This window comes from Rhinopithecus bieti, unplaced genomic scaffold (genome assembly GCF_001698545.2).
Source record: "Rhinopithecus bieti isolate Rb0 unplaced genomic scaffold, ASM169854v2 scaffold_34489, whole genome shotgun sequence".
NCBI classification, from domain to species: domain Eukaryota; kingdom Metazoa; phylum Chordata; class Mammalia; order Primates; family Cercopithecidae; genus Rhinopithecus; species Rhinopithecus bieti.
In genome coordinates this window covers 2387564-2412804 of record NW_016815128.1, presented here as the reverse complement: position 1 = coordinate 2412804, position 25241 = coordinate 2387564, and the positions used below count along the sequence as shown (strand labels likewise).

At 45.1% G+C, this 25241-nt stretch overlaps 1 protein-coding gene across 1 annotated transcript in view; it reads left to right on the top strand.

Annotated features, from left to right (window-relative positions):
• LOC108515805 (collagen alpha-1(XXII) chain) overlaps window positions 1-5180 on the top strand; it is a gene marked incomplete at its 5' end in the record, with an annotated part of 153903 nt that extends 148723 nt beyond the window's left edge. Inside the window, 2 exons of the mRNA XM_017852946.1 lie at window positions 1878-1955; window positions 3979-5180. The remainder of the gene's footprint in view (window positions 1-1877; window positions 1956-3978) is intronic.
• Between the last annotated feature and the right edge of the window lie 20061 nt (window positions 5181-25241).

Sequence of the window (25241 nt, the reverse complement as noted above, 5' to 3'; positions counted from 1 at the left end):
TTTTAATTTACTTCAAGTTCTGGGATACATGTGCTGAATGTGAAGGTTTGATACATAGGTATATATGTGCCATGGTGGTTTGCTGCACCTATCAAACCATCACCTAGGTTTAAAGCCCAGCATGCATTAGGTATTTGTCCTAATGCTCTCCCTCTCCTTGACCCCGCCCCCCCCACAAAAGGCCCCGGTGTGTGATGTTCCCCTCCCTGTGTCCAAGTGTTCTCATTGTTCAGCTCCCACTTATGAGTGAGAACATGTGGTGTTTGGTTTTCTGTTCCTGTGTTAGTTTGCTGAGCATGATGGTTTCCAGCTTCATCCATGTTCCTGCAACGGATATGAACTCAATTCTTTTTAATGCTTTCATAGTATTCCATGGTGCCTATGTGCCACATTTTCTTTATCCAGTCTATCATTGATGGGCATTTGGGTTGGTTCCAAGTCTTTGCTATGGTAAATAGTACTGCAATAAACATACATGTGCATGTGTCTTTATAGTAGAATGATTTATAAAAGGTTGTTCTACTTTTTAAAGTTTGCCTGCTTTCAAATAGCTTATGCAATTAATAATTTTTGAATAAGGCAATTTCAAATAAAGATAAAAGACAGGAGACCAGCCCATAATTCACTCCTGTCCGATTAGGAGTAAGCGTGGGGCAGGGAAAAGAGCATGTGGTGTCATTTTAGCTGCTCTGGAGTGACTTGTTGGAGATAGGGAGACGGATGCCTCTAACATTGTCCTCTTTTGATCTCCCATTTTCTTACTAATTCTTAATTTGCGTGTCCATTTTCTATGATGTTTCTCCTACTTGAAAGGCTTTTTGTTAAATTTGTATATTCTAGTCCTACTCATGTGATTTCATAAAACAAAATATATAAAATAAATGTCAACAAGAAAGCATAAAGCATAGAGAACATCAGATTGTGGCAGAATACTGACCAAACATAATTATTATAACAATAAAAATGAATGGTCTGAAGTCCCTGTGAACCAGCAGAATTTCAACTGGGGTTACAAAAGAAAATATATTACATGCAGCAGATATTCTGGAAACAATATGGCAAAACAAGTGATTGATTTAAAAAACAAGGGTGAGAGACAGTTTACTCCCATCTCCACCATCTTCATTCAAATATGATCTCAAGTGTCCTCCCAGGGGAACTGGATCACTCTGTCTCCTCTGCATGTGTGGAGTGTTTTTTAAAATTCCTAGGATGGTACTTATCGCACATTCTGTTTCATACTAGAATGTTCTTCGTGCCCTATTTTATTTCTCTTATTAAATTTCAAGCTTCTTGAGAGTAGAGCTGTGTCTTACTTATCACTGCACATGCCCATGTGAGTGCTGAATTTGTTTATATATCATCCAGTTTCTTCCTGATAAAGGTTCAGGTACAATGCTTGGAAATACAGGAAGCATAGACATATAAGAGGGGATGCATGTGGACTTCTGTGTGTATGGCATATGAGAGAGATTGTGTAGGTGTGTACATTTGTCTGAATGAGTCAGTATGTGTATATGAGTGTATGTATACAGTTGTCAATATGGTTTGAATATATATATGTATGGAATTGGGTAGATGTGTGCTTGAGCAAATGTTCATATGTAAATATTTGTTTAGGAGGGAGTGTTTGTTTATTTTGGTGATTCCATATGTATATTTCTGAATGTGAGTGTGTGCTGGAGTGTGTGTGTGTGAACGAGTATGTGAATGGGAATTGGGGGTACTGTGCGGCGTGAGTGTGTGTACACAGGGTGGTTTAGACTGGAACACCGCAGCAGCCCAGTGTTGCACCTGGGCATCCCGCAACATGGGATGCCCAGTTTCTGTCGTCCCCGGGGGTCTCCACCATCAAAAGTGCATGTTTTTCTTCCCAGGTGAGCGAGGAGCCAAAGGTGACCCAGGTGCACCTGGAGTTGGCCTCCGAGGCGAGATGGGACCCCCTGGCATCCCAGGTATGACTCATTCTGGAGGCTCAGGGGTAGGGTGTGAGCTACCTGGAGACCCAGCACTCCTGCCCGTGGCCCCCCAGGACTCAGCAGTGAGTGGAGAGGAGGGGTTAGGCTCTATAGATAAGGAGGAGACAACGATCACTTACTTAGTTTCATTAAATATTTCTAAACTACGACCTTCTTGACTTACTAAGAAAACTATAGTGTATTCTATGAATTGTTGAAGTGTGTCCCATGAATTTAAAATTTCATGAAATGGTCCCGGAGAAAACAAAACAAAACAACCAAAACAAAACAAAACAAAAACTGACTTGGGCTAAATCAGGAACTGCTGGGGACTGTGTTTCTCTTTCAGACATTTCTGGTGCACATTCACTATCGTAAGTGCTAAGGACTCACATTTTAAAATGTGTCTATTTTGTTTAACCTAGCACTTTTGAAATTCACTTGAAAGAGGAGTCCTTTTTCTTTCACTGTGCAGTTGTTAATATCCCTTTAGCACTTCTCAGAATATGTTTTGGGAAATGCTCACCCAGTGGTAGGGTGGTTAGCTGTCCCAGGGCTGAGGACGTTTCTGGGACCTGGGAATTTCAGCTTTAAAACCAAGACATGACTTGAGAAAACTGGGACAAGTTGGTCATGCTACCCAGTGGCCATGTTGGAAGATCTCTACAATGCAGCAATAATCACGTTCCAAAATGAGGTGTATAGGTAGAAGGTAGAAGAAATTTGACTGTTGAGGCTTCTATTTTTTATTTAACTTTAATTTATATGTTTGCCTGAGGTCATATCTGAATATTGACCTTATAGAGAATTTCAGTTTTAGTATTTATACCTTCATGATTTTCCAAATTTTCTAAAGTGGAAATTTATTATTATTTTCCTTGGAGAAGATAATTAGAAATACATTATAAATATTTATTTTTATGGCTTATATTTTCAAATAGCTTATAATATTAAGAGTAACATTTAAAACCAGGCAATTTCAAATCAAGAGTAAATGGCCGAACAGAAACCATTGAAAAGGAGGAAGTAACTGTACCAATGTGGAAGTGAGATAATTATCACATTTCAGTGGTTCTTAGCCCAAGGAGTGAATAACACTGAGGCCTCCAAACTTGATCTAGGCAGGATTATAGATTAAATAGCTATTACCAAAGCATTAATAGAATCAATGAAATATCTACCGATCTTTTTAAGTGCAAAGTTTACTTTGTGTTTATTTTATATGAGATTTTCTGATAAGATGATTACTAAGACTTAAGAAGGGATGTCACTACTAGGGTTAAACACAAGACTTAGCACTGACCTTCCAAGTTGCCAAAGCTAAGAAGAAAGATAGGTTGATTATATATCATGTTATGATGCTTGCTAAGTGAAGGGATAGAAGTTTGTCTATAGGCAGTATTTTCTGGGTCTCAATTTTGGACTATTTTAAGTGTCACTTACTTGCATCCTAGATGTTGTCTTTGGCCATGATTTTGCAGAATAGCTTAATGTAATCCAAATATGTGGTTCAAATTTGATGTGTAGATAAAGCTGAGAAAATAGAGATTTGGAACAAGTTGGATGTTGTGTAATGGAATGTCACCAGGTGTCTCTAAGGTCATGTGAATTGGGGCTAAGGGTTAATGATTAGGACTTGGTGTCTACTCTCCATTCAGACACGTTCCCTAGACCCATGTAAGAACCCAGAAGGCCAGGTCTCTCATCTGACTCTTTAATGGAGAACATATACCCTACCTGGTCTCAATCTACCCTTGTTTCTTTCTCTCCAGTGGTGCCTGGATTACTATCCCAGGTCCAATAGTTAAAGCAACCCCTTCTTCTGCATATTGAGGTGCTCCTGCCACCTTGTGTTTATGTGGACCACTCTAGTTGCTCAGAGCTCCCAGACCTTGGGGATGTTCCATCTGAGGATGTTTCAGGTCCTGAGTTCATAGTGAATGGAAGCTGTGAGGTCAGGGCCCATCCCCTCCCAGAAGGATCTTGAACCACCTTCTGTTTCTTTTGCTCCTTGGGCCAGGTCAACCTGGGGAACCTGGCTATGCTAAAGATGGACTTCCTGGGATCCCTGGCCCTCAAGGGGAGACAGGACCAGCTGGACATCCTGGCCCCCCAGGACCCCCTGGTCCCCCAGGCCAGTGTGACCCTTCCCAGTGTGCCTACTTCGCCAGCCTTGCTGCCCGGCCAGGTAATGTGAAGGGCCCCTAGAGGACTCTGGAAAGCCAGAAGACTGCAGTGGATTTCTGAAACTTGAACTCAGAGCCCAGTGGGAAGCCAGAGGTCTTGAAAGACTTCAGCCATGTGTTCCTTTTTTTTCTTTCTTTTATTGTTTGCTTTTTGTTTTATTTTCTTGAGAGACCTCAAAATTATTAAATCCAACAGATGCTGCCGGTCGGTCAGATGATGATTAATATTATTCTTGTTGCTAATTATTATTATTATTTCATATGCTGATGCTTTGTGAGTTCTTTCCCACTCCTTTGAAGTTGGGAAAACTTGATTCGTGGGGCAGGAGATCGTTTCTTCATTCTTCTGACAGCCCCCATCTGATGTGTCACTGCCCATGTTAAGGACACTCTTGGTGCTACAAAACCCTGACCAGACACTTGACAAATTTACCTCTTTCTTCAGAAGAAAAACTTTAAGAAAATGAGTCAATGGGCTTCGTTCTCAGTCGTGTCCAGAGATCACCCAGGGAGAAATAATACAAACACTGCCACTGTCCAGAGAGGGAAAAGAAGCAGGAAGAGAAAGAATTTGCAACCATGAGGAATGTTCCCACCTCCCGATGGGACGTGCATTTGGAGAACACAGAATCAGCTCTCAGGGTGCACTCCAGCCACCTCAGTGCTCCAAGCTCACAGAAATGAAATCATGTCTGTGGTTGGCAATGGCTTTGTGGGATCATATGTCTTGGCCAAAGATGGGAAAACCCATGTTGAAGAGGCAGCCCTTGAGAGTTGATATGTCTTCTAAACTGTGGGTAAGGCCCCTTCAAGTTCCTCTTGTTGGTTTCAGTTATATTAATTATAAAACAAGTGGATGTGGTGACCATCCACTTGTGTTCCCTAATGGTGGGCAGTTGGCCAGAGCACTGAGCAGAGCTGAGAAATTTGTATCTCCAGGGCTCTGTCTCTGAAATAAATGGCATCAAGTGCATGTGTGTATGTGACATGCCCTGCGCAAACAGGTGCTCAATAAATCCAAGTTTCCTTCTCCTGAGTTCCTCTTGATGATTGATTTCTTATATTCAGCGTCCACCTGAATGTGAACTCCTCAAGCACTGGGATGTATCCTTTCCTTCCGAGAACCGTAGCACAGAGTCCACACGTTCAGCCCACCTGGTGAATGAACGAGGGAGTGAATGTGTGTGCCTGACTGAGCTAGTCCAGGGCTGTTCATTAGCCTGCCCGTCATATGGAAGCAGACATTTAGATGTGCACATTTATGCAGGATCACAGTGAGGAGGGAGTGAAGCAAGTCAGAAAGTTTTAGCAGAACCTGTCCTGTCAAACTGCATCTAGAGGCCGAGTGATTCACCAGTGGTCTAAGAGATGTACTCTTCCTGCGTTTGTTCTTGACTGACAGATTGACTGACTGACAGATTGACTGACTGACCGATTGATCGATCCATTGATCAATTCATCCATCCATTCATTTGTCCATTCACCCAAGCTGTTAGCCACTTACAGACTAATGCAGCAGATGTTTATCAAGAACTTCCCTTTTGTGATTCCCTGTTCTGGATGCCTCTAATTGATTTAGAAACCAGGAACATAAACATTTCAAGAAGTTTGATGTTTCCATGGGTAGAGAAGTATTATTGCAGTGATTTAAAAGTGAAATCTGATACCCGTTCCTTGTGTTCAGTCAGCTAGTGATTCTGGGGCTGGATGGGTGTCAGGGGTCCAAAAGAAGCCATTCCTGTCAGTGCAGAATAAGACAGTCTCCCTCTCAGTCTTTTTCACATTTGCCATCTCAGTTGGTTCTCGCAACCATTAAAGATGCAGGGGCGTTACTCTAATACCCTTTTTCATTTGAAGAAACTATCCCAGGACCTTGGAAATACTCTCATCCAGTGACTTTTAACATTTTTTGACCATAATCCACAGTAAGAGGTATAATTTCTTAGTGATCAGTACATGCATTCATATATAAAGAAAGAGTTTTGAAATAAAGTATCTACCTGATCAAGCACAATGCCCTGGAACATTTACTATTCTGTTTCATTTTTATTGTCGTTGTATGAAATAGACTAAGTTTTAGAGCAGTTTTAGATTCACAGCAAAATTAAGAGGAAGGTACAGATTTCCATGTGCTCCCTGCACCCCCCCCGCCACCCCCCCACACACACAGCCTCCCACACCCACCCACCTTTCAAATCCCACACCCTAGCGGTTCGTTTGTTACAGTTGATGAATCTACACTGACACATCACTATCGCCCAACAGCCATAGTTGACATGAGGGTTCACTCTTGCTGTTGCACACTCTATGGGTTTGGATGAATGGATACTGTAATGCCATTATCCACCATTATAGGATCATACAGAAGAGTTTCACTGCCCCAAAAAGTCTCTGTGCTCTGCCTCTTCATACTCCTCTTCTCCCCTAACCTCTGGAAACTGCTGATTTTTTAACATTGTCTCCATAGTTTTGTCATTTCCAAAATGTCATCTAGTTGGTGTCATACAGCCTTTTCAATTTACCTTCTTTCACTCAGTGTTTTGCATTTAGGTTCCTCTATGGCTTTTCTTGGCTTAATAGCCCATTTTTTTTTAAGTGCTGAATAATATTCCATTGCCTGGAAGTTTCAGAATTTATCCATTTACCTACTGAAGGGCATCTTGGTTGCTTCCAAGTTTTGGCAGTTATGAATAAAGCTGCTATAAACATATCTGTGCAGGTTTTTGTGTGGATGTAATTATTCAACTCCTTTGGGTAAATACCAAGAAGCACAATTGCTAGATCGCATGGTAAGAGCAGGTTTAGTTTTGTAAGAAACTGCCAAATCGGTCTTCCAAATAGCTGCATCCTTTTCCATTTCCATCAGCGGTGAGTTTCTGTTGCTCTACCTTCTGACCTGCATTTTCTGCTATTAGTGTTTGGGATTTTGATCATTCTAATAGGTGCATAGTGGTATCTCATTGTTGCTTCCATTAGCAATCCCCTTAATAGCATGATATCCAGCATATTTTCACATGCTTATTTCCCACTTGAATATATTCTTTGGTGAAGTTTATGTTCAGATATTTTGCCCATTTAAAAAAATTATCTGATTTTTATTTTTGAGGCTCAAGAGTTTTCTGTATATTTTGGATGACAGTTCTTTGTCAGAAACCTGGCAGTCACAGGCCTGAGGTTCCCAATTACTGGTACTCAGTTCACATTCACAGGCAGAGGTGTTCATCTGCCAGGTGGGACGAGAGGTCAACAGTGTGAGCTGGACAGAAAACCAACCCAAATGTGTTGCATTGGAAGGATGACCTTTCATTCTGAGACTGAAATCGCTCTAATTTTTCTAGTTTAAAATGATTCATACTGTGAGAAATAATAGTGAGAAGAGAATGTGGGGTGTGTGTGTGTGTGTAGGGTAATGTTTACTTCTTTTTTATATCCTTACTTGACAAAATAAAGATCTGGCTTACCTACCTTATATAGTTCCCAATAATTATTATTTTGTAAGTACCAGTTCATAATTCCCACACCTGGGAATATCTGGTGTCGTCCGAATCCTTATTTTTCTCCCACAAATGGGAAAAACAAGGCTCAGAAACAAAGAGTGATTTTCCCAAAATTCTAAGTGTGGAGCCCAGTATTTGGATACAAGGGTTTGTACCACTTCTCTGGTGATTCCCTTGATATGCTGATGGTAAAAATTCATAGGGGAACTTTATTTCTAACAGTATAGATTCTCAGGAACTGCTCCAGAGTCACTGGATCGGGGTCTCTGGGAGATGGTATGGAATAATCAGTGTTTGAAGTCTCCCCAGCAGATTTTAGAGATCTGTGCCCTCCCCACACTTCCTTTGCTGTCTCCCTTCCAACCTAAGCACCCTGGAGGCCTCCCGCTGCTCAGTTTCTCAGAGTCCCATATATTTCAACCCAAACCTGGGGCTCAGAGTTTAGGTAAACCCAGAACAAGACTCAGATGTCCCCACAGATTTTAAGATCTTCGAAGATGAGATGCTTCATCCTCACTGCTGTGAGCTTGAAAAGATGCTTTCCTGGGTTGGGAAGAGACAGATAATTCACTCAAGTAGCCCAAGGAGTTGGGCTCAAACCTGGAGTGACCAGCGCTTTCTAGCCAGACCTTCCTACTTGCTTTCTGCCAACTGCTACAGTCTGAGGGTCCATCTCTGCAAACCCCTTCTTTCTTAGAACGCCATGGGGAAGGTGCAGAAAGAGTTGATTCTGTGTTTTGGAGAAACTCAGCACCTGGTTCAGTAGATGCTCAATAAATACACAGCAGATTTCAATAAATAATGGATGAGACTGGGGGTTTCCCAAAGACCTCCAGGGTGTGTTTTGGGATGCCTGGGCCCACATGGGCTTTCTCACATGTGGGGTGGGTCATACAAGCTCACTCCTCTTCCAGCTGGAAGAAGGGGAATGAGTAGAATCCTGTCATATTGGCCTTGGCTCAGGGACCACTTTGCCTTCTGCACAGGGCACCTGCATGCTTTCTTGTTGGGGGCAGGTTGGAGACCTTCTGATCAGCAGCCCTGGCTTCTGTGGAATAGGACTTGGAAGAACTTCCCCAGCTTGAGTGCAGCCGGGCTGCAGTGCTGGGTGACCCCATTCATTTGTTGATTAGCCTCTCTCTGGTCCCTAAGAACTGCCCAGCTGCTTGGCTTTAGTGTTGCAGCCCATCCCCTTGCTTCCCAATGTACTCCAGCTGCTCGAAACTGGAGACATCAAAGGAATAACCAAGTAACCTCAGTTTCCTCCTCCATTAAATAAAATCGACAACATTAATTCACAGGATTTGGGTGAGGATTAAATTTTTTAAAAGTAGGGCAAACTAAACCATCCTTTACAAGAGTCTCTTTGCCATCCTTTAAAACACTTGAGTCAACCTTGCTCATTTGTTCACTTTAATTCAAGGAAAGGAGCTCTTTTTAAACCAGTGGGTACTTACCTATTTTTCAAAGCATGTTCCCTTAAGCTTTATCATTTATTCCTTGCAACACAACTGTGATGGGCCAGGCGTAGATCTTTGCCCCTCCATTCATTAGGAAACTGTATCAGAGGGGTGAGGCAATATGCCCAAAGTCATGCACAAAACTCCTGTCTCCCACTTCCTGGAGAATGCCCCACCTCCCTGCTCTGTGACACATGACACAGAAGCATGCTCTGAGCCAGCAGACAGCAGCCTCACTCTGGGCCACCTTTGCCTGTGTCCCTCCTGGATTCTCCTGGTGAGGTGAAGAGAGCTGACTCCAAACCTGTGTTTTTTAGAAATTTTCTCCAGGGCAAAGGAGAAGCTGTTTGTTAAATCATTAAAAGGAGGGAGGGTGTATTTCTGGCTGCACCTTTGACGTGGTTGGGCAGATACTATTTTAGGGGAATCATTTTTTTTTTCTCTTCCTTTTCTTTTCTTACCAATTGTGAACATTTGTCTTCAGGTTGCTTTGATGGTGCTATTTTGTGAAGCCAGGGTTATGAGGGTAGCGTATGTGGTTGAAGATAGTGGGCTCTCTGTGAAGCTGGCCTGAACGTTCATTTGGGAAGAGAGGGAATGTGGGTAAGTGATGTATCTGTTCTCCAGATACTTGAGGCCTGAAAAGGTGCATACAATGAAGTAATACCAGATACAGACATTTCCAGACCAACTAATTCCCCATTTCTTTTTTTTTTTTTAATTATTATACTTTAAGTTCTATGGTACATGTGTACAACATGCAGGTTTGTTACATATGTATACATGTGCCATGTTGGTGTGCTGCACCCATTAACTCGTCAATTACATTAGGTATTTCTCTTAATGCTCTCCCTCCCCAGTCCCCCATCCTATGACAGGCACTGGTGTGTGATGTTCCCTGGCCTGTGTCCAAGTGTTCCCATTGCTCAATTCCCACCTGTGAGTGAGAACATGCGGTGTTTGTTTTTCTGTCCTTGCGATAGTTTGCTCAGAATAATGGTTTCCAGCTTCATCCATGTCCCTACAAAGGACATGAACTCATCCTTTTTTTATGGCTGCATAGTATTCCACGGTGTATATGTACCACGTTTTCTTAATCCAGTCTATTATTGATGGACATTTGGATTGGTTCCAAGTCTTTGCTATTAGTGCCGCAATAAACATACGTGTGCATGTGTCTTTATAGTAGCATAATTTATANTCTCCCTCCCCAGTCCCCATCCTATGACAGGCACTGGTGTGTGATGTTCCCTGGCCTGTGTCCAAGTGTTCCCATTGCTCAATTCCCACCTGTGAGTGAGAACATGCGGTGTTTGTTTTCTGTCCTTGCGATAGTTTGCTCAGAATAATGGTTTCCAGCTTCATCCATGTCCCTACAAAGGACATGAACTCATCCTTTTTTTATGGCTGCATAGTATTCCACGGTGTATATGTACCACGTTTTCTTAATCCAGTCTATTATTGATGGACATTTGGATTGGTTCCAAGTCTTTGCTATTAGTGCCGCAATAAACATACGTGTGCATGTGTCTTTATAGTAGCATAATTTATAATCCTTTGGGTATATACCCAGTAATATGATTGCTGGATCAAATGATATTTCTAGTTAGATCCTTGAGGAATCGCCATACTGTCTTCCACAATGGTTGAACTAATTTATACTCCCACTAACAGTGTAAACGTGTCCTAATTCCCCATTTCTACAAGCATTGTTCCTAAGGTGTTCTTGGTTATTGTCTTCACTACTTACAATCCTGATGTGTGGGAAGGAAGGAGTGAGAATGAGGAAGGCTAGCCTTGTTCTGAGAGGCGTGCTTGGCTAAGAGGCCCCACACTGACAACTTGACCTTTGGCGGCATAGTTAGCCAGGATCCTTTGTGTGCGGCAGGACAAGCTGTTGCCATGGAGACATTTGTGAGGTTGTCTGGCCTGGTCTCACTTTGGTTCCCTTCTGGAATGCCCCCTGTCATCAGTGAAGAATAGAGAAGTTGACAGGGATGACAGAGCTCCCTGCCACTCAGAGCGGGGCTATTCTCCATGGTCAGAGTGGATGGGGCATAGTGGGCAAATGACAGTCCTTCACTCTGAGCAAACATGGGCCAGGTGCTGGGGATACCACGGTGAACAGGATACAGGTCCATTCTTAAGGAGCTCACAGTCTAGGAGACTGGTCTATAATTAACTCCCAAAGAGTGTTTCTGGGCAACATGTACAGAGGCAGACACGCATGGAACAGAATCTGGCAATTGAATTTGATTAGAGCTATAAATAAAATGTATAGGTATTATAGACGACTCCATAGTAGAAATAAAGATACTATCGTCTGCCAGTGAGTGTGCCCGTTGAGTGCTTGGAGCCTCACACACTGTCTCTCACCACAGTCCTGGGGAGCAGGTGTTTTTAGCCCCATCTTTACAGGGAAGGATGTAGAAGCAAGGCAGAAGAAGGGCCGCCCCCAGGCTTCACAGCAGCAAGGCCAAATCCTGCTATGAAATATGAAGTATCTGAGGCTTGGCCTCTCCCACCCCACCACTCCACACACTGGATGTAGGGTGAGGCTGAACTGCATTTGGGACCTCTCCTCGTCTTATTCCGGAAACATGGAGCTCTTCCTTCTGTGAGACTCCACCTTGGGGACCCTTCGGTTCTGTTTTTCAGAATCTTGTTTTCAGGGCATAAGAGTTGCCTGAGTTTCATGGGAACCTGTTGAGATGTTCCTTTGAGGACATGCAGGAGGCCTGCAGAAGGCAAAATGCACCCCCTCTCAGAAGCGATACATTTAAGGAATTTGATCCTATAGAAGGAATCAGGACACACAAACCCACTCAATCCCCCACCTGCCACAGCACAGTGAGGGGTTCTGAGGGCCACGAGGAGGAATTTAGACCCATGTCTACATTGGAGAATGCTGGGTGGACTCAACCCATGGCACACAAAGAACTGTGATATTCGTCTTGAAAAACGAACGTTAGATGCCTCACAGCTGAATTTGGACACCTGAAGGGAGAGTCCAAGAAAGGAGGCGATGAGTAAAGTTAGGAGATGATGGTTCTCAGGGTGGCGTTCATGAAAACATTTGGTCAGAAAGGCCCAGAGACAGTGGGCACAGCCACGAAGGACCTAAGCCCCCTCCACCAGAGGTCTTCAAGCAGAGAATATTCCAGGCACAGCAGGGGCTCAGGACACACCCTTAAATGGGGTCAGCCTAGGGAAACTGTGCTAGCTGCAGGGGATTCATAGTTTGAAGCTGGGGAATGGGACTTTGTTTTTTGGGAGGATAATGAGACCAGCATGCGGGTTACCAGGTGGTAACCGAGAGAAATATGGTAAAGAAACAGGTCTCACAGCTTGTGTCAAAGATAATCTTTTAGGTCACAGTTGGGTAGCAGCGGGGGTGGGGTGGGGGAAAAAGAGAAGTGACAATGATGAATCATCTTCTGCAGGGCAGATGTTGGCCTAGACACTGTACAAACGCTGTTTCATGTGGCCCTCGTGGCCAGCATCTGAGGCAGGAATTGATACCTCTGCATTTGAAAGATGAAGCACCCAAGACTCAAAGTTGATGCTCCCCAGGTCCAGTAGCAGGGGAGTGCAGAGATGGAAGAAGAGCCTGGGTGCTCTCTCTCTTTCTCCTGGGCGGTGGGGTGGCCCACAGCTCCAGGTGAAAGGAGTTCAAGAGCAGGTGCCACTGGAATGCAAATCAGGAATTGCTGCTGCTTGCAAGATAAAACACCAGAAGATGAGGACAGAGGCCCAGCCCCGGCCAAGCTCCGAGGGGGCTTGTACTAAACTCTACCCACTGGAATGGACGTGAGGGATGGGAAGACACAGGCTGGGTTGTCATCATCCCGGGGCCTGGGTGGGGCCGAGCCTCTTATATTACCAAGTCCGACACTGTTCTGGTGACAACCAGGAGCAGCCAGACCCCAGGTCAGGCACAGACGATACCCAGGGCCCGCCTGCTGGGACTCCTAAGTAGCCACGGTTCCCTGAAAGGAATTAAGAGAGACAACAGAGAAATGAGTCCCAAGCCCAAGAATGCTGAAGCTGTAGGGTGGCTTGGGGACCCATTCTGTAGTTGCAACAATTAAAGGTACAGAAAGGGAAAGCCACTTGGCCAAGATCAAACAGCAAGAAAGTGCCCTCAGACCCCAGATGGCTGCCATGTCCAAGAAACATCTTGACCATTTTTTAATCCAACACCTTGATTTTTTGCCTTAATTTATATTTGACTTCTTCATGAGGCATAATATCTATGTAGTTTTTAATCAGATGATAAAATGAAAATCAAATGATTACACTGAAAAATGTGTTTACCCATGTCCACCAGTGGGTTATGAACCCCCTTAGACAGATACCACTGGAAAGGGCATTGTGGGGTAAAGGATCAGACAGAACCAGTGTCCAGTCAATTACTGGTCCCCAGAAAAAACGCACCTGACTTCTCTGCCTGCAAGCAGGGAGACATAATCCTGACCTCCAAGGGTGTTAGTGAGGTTTATCGGAGATGCTGTGAAGGACACAATTTTAAGTCCAGACAGGATCAATAAAGGGTGCTGTGTGAAGCCAGGTTAGTGCTGGAGGCAAAGACAGAAACTGGCAACACTGATTCTTTATTTAAAATTTGATATTCTGTTCATCATGGATTTTTGGCATGAATTCTGATTTTAAAAAATACTGCATTGACATATTCATCTTGAGAATATCTGTGGCTCACCCATACTTCTCCCCCAGGGCGAGCTCTTCACTTGTCTCACCCCGATCCCTGTCCTGCTGGAGTGGGCTGGTGAAGTGCCAGTGGCAGCCTGTTTTGGCAGGAAAACCAGATTGTCCCCAGGGCTGGGCTGGGCTGGGCTAACTCTGAGATAGCACCAGGCAACGTACACGTTAACCCAGCTAGCAGACCAGATTACTTGGGCTGAGAAGCCAGGGAGTTAGACAAATATCTGAGGGATGATTTCTTCCCACCTCCTCACCACAGGGTCAGGGAGATAAAGCCCAGAGAAGAGAAGGGGTGTCTGAGATGACTTGCCTTGGCCAGGCACGGTGGCTCACACTTGTAATCCTAGCACTTTGGGAGGCTGAAGCAAGGGGATTGTTTGAGCCTAGGAGTTTTGGTCCAGCCTGGGCAACACAGTGAGATCCCATGTCTACAAAAAATCAAAATAGCCTACTGGTATATGCCTGTGATTCCCAGCTACTAGGGAGGCTAAGGTAGGAGGATCACTTGAGTCCAGGAGGTAGGTGTGGTGAGCTATGATCATGCCACTGCACTCCAGCCTGGATGACAGAGCAAGACCCTGTCTTAATAATAATATTAATAAGATGGCACACCCTAGTGCAAGAGGGAGGCAGCTCCTAAGGTGCACCTTCCATTCCTCTCCAAGGTCCTATGCTGGAGGGTGCCCAGCATACCTGCCTCAGGGGTTGCTTAGACTAAAACATCTGCAGGAGCTAAGACTGAGCCCCAGGGACAGAACTGGCTCCCAGTGGAGTCTCTCTAGACTCCCAGGGGAGAGCATCCACCTGCACAATCTCACTCATCTCTACCTGGGGTCCAACAACCTTCAGGAGCTGCCCCAGCAATGGTCTCCTTGGGGAAGCTTGAGCATCTCATCCTCCCTAACAGCTGCCTGCAGTCTCTGTCTCCTGAGCTGGGGCCATGTGCGGAGGCCTTGAGCAGCCTTCCTGAACTGCTGCCAGCTGTAAGGGTGCTCGGAAAACCCTGGACCTTCTAGTCTGCTGACCCCTGGAAAGGGAAGGTGGTAACCTTAAGATGGATCGTTCAGCTTCTGTGGTCCTGTTTTCATTCCTGTGTTCTGGAAGCCCAAGCTTCACCTGCCTTTGGTTCTTTGGGCCTCAGCTGCAGAGGCCCAGCCACTTACTCAGCAGGTGGGAGGAATTTCCCGGCTGGAGCAGTTTTCTCCTGAGAGGGAAGCCCTGAGTTGTTCACTCCCCACACGTGGCCTGCCCTGTGGCTCATTCCTTCAGTGCAGAACTAGATGGGATTCAGAATGCATTCCTTATTAGCCGGAAGCTACTCGATTAGTCATTTATTTAATTACTTATTTTTAAGTCTAAGATAGTCTGTTAGCAGCGTTAGATGAGTTTCTTAGCCCTCTGGTAAAAACAGGGGCTCTTTGTGTGATGGAGTGCATACTTTTCACAGGTTTTCTCCATTTAGCTGGGACGTCTGGTTAAGAAGCCTCCTAAAGGTGCTCATTAACAGGCACATTCTCTGTGTCTGGAACATTCAAGCAATTGATGATCTTGCTCATATACCCCATGGGACTGAGTGACAGAGATGGGGTTTCCTCCCCCTCTGGGGTTGATTTCAGCCCCCTTTCCTCTGATGCCCACCTAAGAAGGTGAGTTCCTCCCAGCTTTAGATTACAGCAATACCGTGGTTTCCTGCTGTGCATTTTCTGAGCCTGCCTATGCCAAGATTTGGAAGTTGTAGGTAGTGAGTCTCCTTCCATGCCTGTGGCCATCTGGTCTCTGAATGGCCTGACAGGCATTCGTGGTCTGTCCTCAGCTGCCTCTTCAGGCCCAGATCCATGATACACCTTCAAGTCCTTCTCCATAGACACATCCAAAGATCTTCAGTTCTCTGAGTGCCCTACCATCGCCCGCAAAGCTGCCCTTCTGGCCAGGACATCCTCCCCGGCCACTACTGCACCCTCTGCCCTGACGCACTGGCTCTCACTTGTCCTGAGGGTCGACTCAGCTCTACTACTACTGTGGGAGCGGCCCCAGTGCAGTCGGACAGATGGTAAGCAAACCTACAGTAAGGGTCCGACTCCTGACTTGGAAGGACGTGGGCCTCCTTTCCCACTTTCCAGCATATGCTTTGGACAAGTTTCGAAAGCATCCCAACATGTTGATTTCCCCCTCTCTTAATGGGAACCTAAATAGTGCCTTCTTTATAAGATTGGAAGTTTAAATCAATTATTCTATGAATGGTATTTCAATATCGACATGTAGGAAGTATAAAAAAAGCTGGCATTATCGGCAGCATCGCCATTATCATCATCATTTGCATTATTAGCATTGATCTGAGACAGCTGTTCTATGACCACTTTTCCTTACAGTTCCTGGAGCCTCCTGTGGCCAGGTAGCTTTCAGCAACATAACAACAGGCAGGGAAGGCTCATTCACCTGCCTTTCCTCCCCTGTCCCCCGTCTTAGATAACGCACAGGCAGCCTGCTGGGAAGCTGGACTCAGATGGGATAGGGACTCACGGCTCTTTGGATCTCCAGTCCTCTGGCTAAACCCATCTTTCATGCTTCCATTCCTCCACCCTCAAGATCCAAAGGGCTTCCTGTCCCCTCCATCCAGCAGTGAGGACAGGAGGAGTGGAGGATGATGGAAAGCCACTCAAGGAGCCTGGCAAAGAGAAGAGGGGATGTGGGAAAGGGGCTGGGGGTGGGATGGGAGTAGATGGAGATGACAAGAGCTTCTGATTGCTCGGAGCGGGGAGAGGTGGTGTAGGAGACTCAGAGAAGGAGAGTTCAGGGTGAGTGGTCTCTGCCCACCAAGAGGATAGCCCCAAGCTCTGGCTTCAGTTAAGTAAACCACAGAAGTCATTCTCCCATCCTCATTCCACCTGGAAATCCATGTGAGTTGAATTGTATCATTTTAGCATGAAATAAAAAGTGATGAATCCTTCCTTGAGATCCCATATTGCATCTATATTTATTTTTTATCTATCTATAGATAGAAAATGGCTTTAAATCAATACCTCCAACTCCAGCCAAAAACCACCAGGTTCCTTCTAGTTTTCTCTTTCCACATTTGTAACTCTCTCCTCCAACAATGAGAAATGGACCCCATCATCCTAATATCTTTATGTATTTCACCCATTCCCTGTATACTCCCACTGCCACTGCTATTACACCCCCAACCTGATCCAGGCTCTGACACCCCCAGGCCACCTCCAACCCTGTGGCCCTTCCTGGAAGTCATTCTCACCCACTGAGCCTGTGTCATCCTGAGCAGGCTGCCCTCTCCCCTCTCTTTCTGCGTGGCTCTGCCTCCACACTGTGTTTTTCTCATCTTGATTGGGCTCTGACACCTCCAAGCAGGCATCCCTACCCAGCACAGGCTCTGAATTCTTTGGCCAGTCCTGCTCCTCTGTGTGGACACCTTGCTCACCCTGCTGGGGCTCTGACACCCACACACGGTGCACCCCTCGCCCTGCTTGGGATCTGTGCTCCTCTGTTTTCAGAATCCTTTCATATCTGCCTGGTGGATTGTTAATCCCTGAAGGTCAGAGTAGACCCATCACAAAACATCACCCTATGAGACTGGGCATCAGACAGTGGCCTTTTCATGTGAACAAAGCCACCCAAGTCCTCCAGGTCTGAGTGGAGAAAGACTCTGGGAAGCTGCTGGAGATCTGCTTCCATGCTCTGACCCCAGAGCTCGGCCCTCTACTCAAGATCCCCTTCAGTTCCACTGCCCTCCCAAGCCAGGAAGCTGGGCCCTCACCATTTACTGCAGAGGGCTCTTCAGAGCCCATGAGAGAAGAAAAGAGTTCCAGGCACCGTTTGACTACATATTGAGTGACAAAGAGAGGACAGAGAGATGAAAAATTCAAGTGGTCTGCAAGGCTGGAGGTGTTCATACTCTGAGTTCTGCTTGATCAGCTGCCCTGCAGCCCCTAAAGCTCATCTGGCTTTTACAGCACCACCCAGGACCACACTGTCACCAACCAGCTGGTGCCCACGTGGGAATAAGCATCGCTGGACATATTGGTCCCTTTGGAAATGTGAAAACTTCTCAGGTGCTGAGATGGGTGACCTCTTTATTCCACCACTTCAGCCCCTCCCGTGCTTATGCTCCATTCGTCCTCAGCCACTGCCTCAGTGTGGATTCGCTCATCTCCCACCTGGAGGGACAGCAGTGTCCTTTCTCCGGTCTTCCCCTCTCAGTCTTCGTTCCCTCCTGCCTCCAGGACACTTATCCTGAAAGCCCATGCTGAAGAGTCCTCTCCAAGGTTCAGCACTTTCTAGTAACCTTAGATTGACTGAAACCTTCCACAACTAACCTTTTCTGAGTTCCTACGTATGCCCAATACTCTGCTAGCATCTTTCACAAATGCACCTTTATCAGACTCCTTCAACCACATAGTGAGGCCGATTTTATGATAAACTTTTATACACTGCAGACACTGAAGAGGTGGAGCGACATGTCTAGGAAGAAGCCCATGCTGAGTGGAAGAGTAGGAATGGAATGCAGGCCTCCTGGCTGCAGGTCCAGAGAGGTCATCTCTGGGGGAAAGCACTGCCTTTTCGCCAAGAATATTACATTACCAGCACTGCCTTTCAGAAACTGGGCCATTTCCCTAAGGTGCTATAGATTCGTTTTAAGCAGAGTCACTCACTTCATTTTTTCTCTCTGCGGGTCAATTAGCACTTATTCAGTGAGCACGGTTTTTTGGCTCAGCACTGAGTGAGGCCTGAGAGAACCGCAAGACTTTATTGCTGCATAAAGGACCTAAGAGCCCAGATGGAGAGAGGAGGTGAAGCAGTCAAGTGGCCTCTCTGGACTGGTTGACATAACTCCAGCTCCACGTGAAGGTCTGTGTTGCTGTCCGTGAGCATGTGTGATCAATAATTCACTAAATGACTGCCCCTCCTGTCCTTTCCATTGTCACCGCTAGGGCCACATGTGGATTTTATAGAAGAGGAAGCCCAGGCATGTGGGAGCCAGTGTTTAACACTCATCTGCCTGGCTCCTGCAGACCGGGCAGCCTTCCTAACATAGCTGTTTCTTTACTCGCAGTCCTTCAGGTATTGGGGGACCACGGTCAAGTAGGCCCTGTGAACCACCTCTCCTCCTCCCCAAGAGGTGTGCCAAAAGAGTAGTTTCCTTCCGCAGTGGGTGATGGAAGTTAGGAGGAGAGATTGGGGCAGGAGAGCAGTAAGCTTTGCTACAGTTTGAATGTTTTTGTCCCCTCTCAAATTCATGTTGTAATGTAATCCACAATGCAACAGTATTAGGAGATGCGGCCTTTGGGAGGCTATAGAGTCATGTGGCCTCTGTCCTTATGAATGGGATTAGGTGCCCTTTGAAAGGATTTGATTGACAGAGCTGTCAGCTTTTTGCCCTTCTACTTTCTGCCATGTGAGGACACAGAGTTCCTTCCTCCAGAAGATGGTGCCTCCAGTGTACCAGGCACCATCTTGGAGGTAGAGAGCAGCCCTCATCAGACACGGAACCTGCCTGTGCCTTAATCTTAGACTCCTCAGCCTCCAGAAATGTGAGAAATAAACTTCTGCTCTTTGTAAACTCCCAGACTTAGGCAATTCTAGTAAAGCTGCACAAGCAGACTAGAACAAGCCTCTTTTGAAGCCTACTCTTGGCTGATTCCTGCCACCTTACATTCTCCTGGAGGGGCCTTCTGGGAAAAGGGGAGTTGGCAGGAGGGGGTGAAACTTCTGTCTTCCTTGCAGTTCAGTGCCCTGGACCCTACCAGTTCACGATCAAAGGGAGAAAGCTCTTATTTTTCAGAGAAGTGAAAGTGAGGGATGGCTGCTACCGTGCCTTAACCACATAAAAATGTATAATCTTTATAGTCAAGATCTCTGATAGGTGAGCTTATTATCCGCATTTTACAAATGATGACCCTGAGGCTCAGCGGTGATACCTGTTGAAGAAAAATGACCTGACCCAATGTTCACACAGTAGTAAGCAGAGGACTCAAACTGAGGCAAGGGTGTCTTTTCTCTCCAGGCAGTAGGTTACGATTGGAGTTTTTTCCCCGTTATTTTACGGTGTATGGGCACTTGATAGCATGTAAAGACGATGCACTTATTCATGTATATCGGTGGATGCAGTTGAACACATAGCTGTGAGCTTTTCAACTGGCTTTGTGGGTTACATCCAGGCAGGCTGCCTTTGGCCTATGGTTCTATCACCAACCACATGATCCATAACTTACTAGAGAGGAATTTATTACTCTAACAGGCCACTGTTCTAGGCACGAGAGATACAATAGTTAAGAAATAATTATGGCTCCTTTCAAGAAAGTTTTATTCTAGCAGAGATAGGCGGTATAACTCTTAAAGACACACAGACACACACACAGTACATAGATATTGAAAAGGGCTACTAGTAAGACAGAGTATGTTAGTATGATAGAGTACTTGTCTTAGGGAGTTTGGGGAAATCTTTGAGAAGATTACGTTTGAACTGAAACTTGGATGTTGAGAAAGAAACTGACAAGCACAAGTCTGTTGGGGAAGAGAGGGGATTTAAAACAAAGAAACGGGATATGCATATTTCCTGTGGTAGGAAGCATCGTGCCTTGTTTGAAGGGTATTGAAGAGAGCATCTGTGGGGCAAAATAAAGACAGCTGAGATGAGAGAAAGAGAGGAAACTGGTTGGCAAGGCCCATAAGGGGCCGAGTCAGGGGCTTGGGTTTTATTCTAAGAGTAATAACATGGTGCAAATAATCGTGTCCCCCTACAATTCATATGCTGAAATCCTAACCCTCAAAGTGATGATGTTAAGAGGTGGCAGCTGTGGAGGCAATTGGCTTATGAGTGTGGAACCCTCATGAATGGGATTAGTGCCCTTATAAAAGAAGCCCAGGGGAGCTTGTTTTCCCTTCCTCTACATTAGGATGCAGTGAGAACTGGTCCCTTTATAAAGAAAGAAACACTGCATCTGCCAGCACCTTGATCTTGGACTTCCAAGGCTCCAGTACTGTGAGATATAAATTTCTGTTGTTTATAAGCCACCCACTTTATGATATTTTGTTATAGCAGCCCAAATGGTCTAAGGAGAAAATGAAAAACCAGCAAAAGTTTTTCAAAAATATTCCTCTGGCAGATTTAGGGGAGCAAAATGGCAGGGGTGGGGGCCAGGTGGGAGGTGGCTGCCTGAGTCCAGGTGAGGAGGATGGGCTGGGACAAAGGTGGAGACTGTGCAGGTGGTAAAATGGGCTACTTAGGGAAGGTTTTGGAGATGCCACTGAGGAGCATTACTGATGCATGTTGTGGGACAGGAGAGGGGTACTCCTATATTTTGGCCTGAGCATTGGGAGTACATATCTGGAGTTCAGGGAGAAGACCCAGTTAACCATGTAAATTTCAGAGTTTTTAGCATAGAGATGGTGTGCTGGTCTGGATTGGGGTCCCCCGCAGATTCTTATGTTGAATCCTAGTCCTCAACATGAGGATATTTGGAGGTGAGGCCCCTGGAAGGTGATTAGCACATGAGGATGGAGGCCTCATGAATGGCATTTAGTGCCCTGGTGAAAGAGGCCCCAGAGAGCAGCCTTGCCTCCCTCCTCCATATGAGGTTACAGTGAGAGATGGCCCTTCCCAGACACCGAATCTTCCTGCCCCATTACCTTGAACTTCCCAGCCTTCAGAGCTATAGTAAATGAATTTATGTTGTACATAAGCCATCCAGTCTATAGTGGTTTGTTATAACAGCCCAAAAGGACTAAGAGACAGGGCGTGTACCATCTGACAATGGATATAATCTCTTCTCCTTATGTACTCACTCCTCAGAAAAGAGAGCTGAGCCCCAGTCCATGGCAACTCCTAGAGGTCCTAGAGGAGGAGGAATCTAATAAAAACTTGAGAAATATTCAAGTAAAATATGCAGAAGCCAGCTTGGTTGGTGTCAAGCAAGCCCATAGAATAGAGTTTTTCATAAAGCAGTAAAGAATAGACATGTCAACTATTACTGAGAGGTTGGTGTATTCTTAGTTGGGGTTCTCTAGACAGACAGGACTAACAGGATAGATGTATACATGAAGAGGTGTTTATTAAGGAGTACTGACTCACATGATCACAAGGTGAATTCCCACAATAGGCCGTCTGTAAGCTGAGGAGCAAGGAAGTCAGTCTGAGTCCCAAAACCTCCAAAGTAGGAAAACTGATAGTGTAGCCTTCAGTCTGTGACCAAAGGCCTGAGAGCCCTTGGCAAATCACTGATGTAGGTCCAAGAGTCCAAAAGCTGACGAACCTGGAGTCCGATGTTTGAGGGCAGGAAGCATCCAGCACAGGAGAGAGATGGAGGCCAGAAGACCCAGCCAGTGTAGTCTTTCTACATTCCTCTGTCTGCTTTTATTCTGGCCACTCTGGCAGTTTATTAGATGGTGCCTACCCAATCTGAGGGTGGGTCTGACTTTCCCAATCCACTGACTCAAATATTAATCTCCTTTGGCAACACCCTCACAGACACACCCAGGAAGAATACTTTGCATCTTTCAATCCAATCAAGTTGACACTCAACATTCACTATCACAGTTTGGTAGGAGGAGAACAGAGAATTGGTCCTTGGCTTCAATCAGCAGGAAACCACTCATAAGGTGAATAAGGAAATTTCAGAATCGTGATGGGTGTAAGGCCTAATTTAATCACCTGGGGACACATCAAAAGTGTGAATGTGGAGAAGTTAATACAAAGAACTCCCTTAATGGGTTTTGCTGGGAAGAAGAGCAGAGAGGGATGTGGGGATGGATATGTATCTATGTATCTATCTATCTATCTATATCTATGCAGATATCTATATCTATACTTGTGCCTATTCAAATATACATATATCCAAATATATATATTCAAATCTAGGACCTTAGCAGTGCAAATTCATTTCCTTCAGCTTTTCTAGTCTTGCTTTTGGCCTCTTTCCCAAGGGGTGTCATCTGTTCTTCCGTGTCACTCTTATTAGTGCGGGTTTCCCATCTTTGTAGGCCCTGTCAGTCATTAGGGCCTTGGTTCATGTATCAGACAAAATAAAGAAGGTTAGGTGCACAGAGTTTGGGTTTCTTGCAAAGTGTGACAGCAAAGACTTTTGAACGGTAAATGGCGGCTGATGATGGAGCATTTGGATAGACTGTTATGAGGCTCTTATTCTATATGTTAAAGTCAGTAAAAGGTTTTTTTAAGCAAGTAAGTAATGTGGTTAGCTTTGTGTCTTAGAAAAGTAGTCACTACATGTTAGGTAAGTGATCTACTGAGTAAATGAGAGAGAGATTAAGAGACGTTAATGAGTAAGGACATAATCAAGAGAGCTTTAAAAATAGAATAAAAGCAGGGTAGCAGGTCATTCTAAAAACAACTAGGAGGCTGGAGTGGACAGGAAGAGACCTGAAGCCAATTAGGAGGCTCCTTAGAGATGGAAGTTGAATGTGACATGGACAGATTCATTAATCCAGGTTGTCTGAAGAGCAGAGAGCTGGAGAGGCAGAGTGTGCTGGGTGTAAAAGCTCGGAGAAACAAGCCACTTTCCCACTGGAAGAACAAGTCTTTCCCGCTTCGCACCAACCCCATTAGTCAAGGACCTGACCTTTTTTTTGTTGTTGTTGAGATGGATTCTCACTCTGTTGCCCAGGCTGAAGTGAAGTGACATGGTCTGGGCTCACTGCAACCTCCACATCCCGGGTTCAAGCGATTCTCCTGCCTCAGCCTCCCAACTAGCTGAGATTACAGGTGCTTGCTACAATGCCCGGCTAATTTTTTGTATTTTTAGTAGAGATGGGGTTTCACCATCTTGGCCAGGCTGGTCTCAAACTCCTGACCTTGTGAACTGCCCACCTCGCCCTCCCAAAGCATTGGTCTTGCCCTCTTCTCTTGCCAGTGTGACTTTTTGTTCCCAGCCTTCTCAAGCACTGAATAATCACAGCTCCCCAGTTGAGAGAGTTTCGTAAGAAGATAAATAGCATAATTACCTATGTGTCAATCCACATGACGTTATTGCACTGAGCAAACATTAACTTGAGCTGCTGCTGCTAAAACAAGATTAAAATCTAATCAGGATGTTCAAGAACTACTTGTCCTACCTTCAATTTGTGGTATGAATCATGGTTAATGTTTCCTTTTTTTCCCCAATTGCTCATTATAACCTATGCCATTCACTTCAGAAATGCAATTATCCACTACACTAGCCCCAGTTGTAAAGACCAAGTGATATTTCACATTTTTATGAGTGGAGGGGTTAAGTGTCTTTTAATAGTTCCTGTTGAGAAACTTGACCGGGAGTTGTCCTTGGTCCAGTCTAGGGGACATTCTCTTGTGCAGGGCGAGCAAGTAAAAATATCAAGCAAAACCCTGAGCATGCTATCCATCCAGAGCTATTGATTTAGAAACAGCAGTAGGACATCTGAACCGGGCCAGGGTTGAGGAAGAGATTCAAGGGAGGGAAGCAGATAGGAATCCTGTAAAGAATCCTACCAGGAATGCCTTTGTCTAAGAGGAAAGAACCATGGGGCAGTCCAGAGTCCAGGCCAGCAGGAAGAATTGGAAGCTTTGACAACAGAATAAAATGTGAGGTCCTTTAAAAAATGTTGACTGAGTTCCCACTCTGCATGATACCTTCGGTGTTGCAGATTTAGGGACAAATGGAAAATTCACAGTCCCTGTTTTGATGGAGTTTATATTCCTTAGAATAGGAAAGCCTGGAACAAGTAATTATAAGTGTGTTGACCATTAGACACTTATTCAGAATTAATTCTCTTATAGCTCAATGGTGTTTAACACCTCTTTTGAAGACTCCAGAGTTCCTATTGTCTGACTTAGCTTTCAGACAATACAGGGGCATTCCAGAAACACAGCTCCACCCTTCACCAGGTAAAACATACCCACCATCCTGAATGTACTCCTGCTCACAGGCACAGACTACACTCATCCAGACCCTGGCAACACCCCTACCTGTGCTGCCCCTCTCAGTACTCAAAATTGCTTCATCTGAAAATGATTTACATTCCTATTTCTTCCAGAAACTTTCTTTAAAAAATCGTGATATCATGAACATGTTTTCTCAAGTTTTAGCTACTTACTTCCCTCCTTCAAATGATATTTGGCACATAACACTTGTTCCATTATGTGTGTCTGTCTATCCATTTATCCATCTATGCATTTACCCAAACAATCACCCATTCATCCATCAATCCTTTGATGCAACCACCTGTCCTTCCTTCCTTCCTTCCTTCCCTCCTTCCTTCCTTCCTTCCTTCCTTCCTTCCTTCCTTCCTTCCTTCCTTCCTCCCTCCCTCCCTTCTTTCCTTCCTTCCTGTCTCCCTTCATTCCATCTATGTGTCTGTCAATCTATCTATAGAACGTTTCTACAGTTGATATCTCATTTTCTCTCTACAACAACTTCCCCAGTACAGCAAGGCAGG